The sequence below is a fragment of the Tupaia chinensis genome, unplaced genomic scaffold (assembly GCF_000334495.1).
Source record: "Tupaia chinensis unplaced genomic scaffold, TupChi_1.0 Scaffold000680_1, whole genome shotgun sequence".
In the NCBI taxonomy this organism is placed as follows: domain Eukaryota; kingdom Metazoa; phylum Chordata; class Mammalia; order Scandentia; family Tupaiidae; genus Tupaia; species Tupaia belangeri.
In genome coordinates, this window is record NW_006160204.1 from 702,357 (window position 1) to 705,482 (window position 3,126).

Below are 3,126 nucleotides of genomic sequence, written 5' to 3' on the forward strand. Positions count from 1 at the left end.
ATTTCTCCATTTCCCCCAAAATGGCTAGATCACAGGAGCCATGGAGCTGTCTCTTGAAGAAGGCCTATTCTGTTCCCTTCCGCCTCTCCATGTGAGTTTTGTATGCTGGAGGCCGAATTATCAGTGGGACCTCTTCAGTTCTCCGTTTCCCCCCCAAAAATAAAAATCAACACATTTTTTGCCAATGAGAAATTAGTTTGCTTATTCCTACAGTGTAAAAATCTGTACTTCAAGACATGAGAAATTCATGGAAAGCATCTTTTGTGTCCTGCTGGTTGAAGCTTTTCCCTGCAAAAAGTTATTGAAATGCGGGGCCAGCAGGTGGCATGGTGGTTAAGGCACTAGACTCTCTCATGGCTGACTGAGTCCTAGACCTGGTGGCATGCTTTCTCACTTTTTCTGTCTCTCTCTAGTCAAATTAAAAATAATAATAATAATAATAAATGGAATTATTAAAGGAATGCTTGAAGAAGTGGTAGTCGGTTGGTGAGAAGTCAGCTTAATATGGTAGATGAGGCAGAACCTTTGTAGCCCAGTTCATTCAACTTTTGAAGAGTTGGTTGTGCGTTGCGCTTTGTCATTGAAAAGAATTGGACCCTTGACCAGTGCTGGCCATAGGCATTGCCGGCTTTGGTGCATTTCATTGATTTGGTGAGCATAATTCTCAGATGTAATGATCTCACTGGCATTCAGAAAGCTGTAGTGGATCAGACCAGCAGCGGAACACCAAACAGTGACCATGACTTATGACTTTTGTTTCTTTTATCTTTTATCTGTTTTTTTTTTTTTTTTTTTTAAACAAGTTTGGCTTTGGTAGTACTTTGGAGCTTTGCCTTGGTTTAGCCACTGAGCTGACTGTCACCAGGTTGTTATATAAAATCTACTTTTTGATACAAGTCACAATCTGATCAAGAAAATGGTTTGTTGTTATTGTGCAGAATAGGAGAAGATATGTCAAATTTACAATTTTTTAAATTTTTGGTTAGCTCATGAGGCCCCTATTTATGAAGATTTTTCACCTTTTCAATTTGCTTCAAATGCTGAATGACCATAGCATGGTTGATGCTGAGTTTCTGCCACTTCTTGTATACTTGTAAGAGGATCAGCCTTGCTGATTGCTCTAAATTGGTTATTGTCAACTTTGGATGGCCAGCTATGGTGCTTCTCATCTTCAAGGCTCTTGTCTCCTTTGAGAAACTTCTTGACCCACAACTGCACTGTAGTTTATTAGCAGTTCCTGGCCCAATGCATTGTTGATGTTTGAGTTTTCTCCATTGCTTTATGACCCATTTTGAACTTGGATAAGGAAAGGCTATTTTTTTGTTTTGGTCTAACATCATTTTTATAGTCTAAAATAATATAAAATAAACAGCAAGTTATAAGTCATTAGCTAACAAAATAAAGTGAGAAATGCATGTTAAGATGATGTATAACATCACATTTATTTAACAATGTATTCCAACATCAAATGGCAAATTTTAACAATGCAAGAACTGCAATTACCTTTGCACCAACCTAATATATCCAGTCTTTGTTACAAAGTGAGATATATTTTACCACAGAATATTCCCTATTTTCTTATGTGTTTGTTTGTACAGCCTAGAATGTTTCCTTTCATTCCTTTAGATTCAAATCTTAACTATATTTCAAATTGTATCTCAGGTGCAAATTCCTTTGTGAATAGTTTAACAAAATAGTTTTGATTATAAGTAACAAAGAGCCACTCAGATCGGTATAATGAACAAAGAAAATGTATAGGCTTATTCCACTGAAAAGATAAAGGGAAAGCTTTATGGACTGATATAATTTCATAGGATTCAGAGCAATTTATCCATGATTCCCTTGGCTCGCCATTCCTTTATGTGAGTCTTGTCCTCAAGGGTGGCCACCTTCATGGTTGCATGTCATAGCAACTCACTAGTATTCTGTACAATGTAGAATAAGAAAGAGAACTTGTCTTCACTGTCCTCATCCACTTACTTCCAATATAAAAACAGTTCTTGTCTTCATACTCAGTTAGCTTAGATTATCTTTTTATCTACATGGCCAGAAAAATGCTTATTATATTAGGTTATGTGGCATCTACTTCTAACTTAAGTTAGTCAGGTTCCTCCTCTGGATTTTGCAGGTCTTCAATTTTATGGCTGTTTCATAATCAAGAACAAAGGAACAGTTGCTAAGAGGCAAAAACCACAATATATACTATAAGCCTTACATCTACTAGTTAAAAGTGGACTCATCATACCCTACGGTATTTCAATTCTATACTTTTTTAAACCACTTTCTTCTCATGTATAACAGAAACTCTTTAAAAAAATTTATTTATTTGCATTCATTCATTTTACATCGTTACAGCATACAAAATGAGATTTTCCATCCAGAATACACTATATATTGGCTCCATCAAGCACATCAACATACATGTTATCATCAACAAATAATTTTCCATTTCCTGTTTCCTATATATTTTGCTTTTTTTCCCCCATTCTTGATTCCCTATCTCTAAGCTTCTGCTATCTCTCACCCTCCTCCCACACTGTCTCTGATATCCCATAGTTGCTTTCTATGTCTTCCCCCAACCCCATTTTATTGATTCACTAAAGATATTAATTAATCTAAATATTTTCAGTAGCAAGCACAGATGATGTATCCATGAACACAAGTCTGACTTTAGGCATAAATCTCAGTGAGTAGAATGAACATACTATAAAGTAGCACCCAGCTGGGGGCTATATATCTTACTGCAGTCATCAAATAGGTATTTTTAATGCATTTTTTTTAATTTCAAGAAAAAGTTTTAGATTTTTTTTCTGAAATTTTTTTCAATTAATTAATTTGCATTCATTCCCTAAGCATCATCACAGCATACAAAATGTGATTTCCCATCCAGAATATACCAAATAGTGGCTTAATCATGCATGATATCGTCAATAACTTTCCATTTCTAGTTTCATGTATGTATATTTTAACCCCTATTTCTGACCCTTTACCCTTTCCCACCCTCTTCTCACTATCTCTGATGTCTACAGAGACACTATCTCTGGTGTCTAAGTTTGTCTTCTGTTCCTTCCCCCCCCACATTTTCTTTTTTTTTTTTTTGAGAGGTTTTCACTATAGGGCACGTGC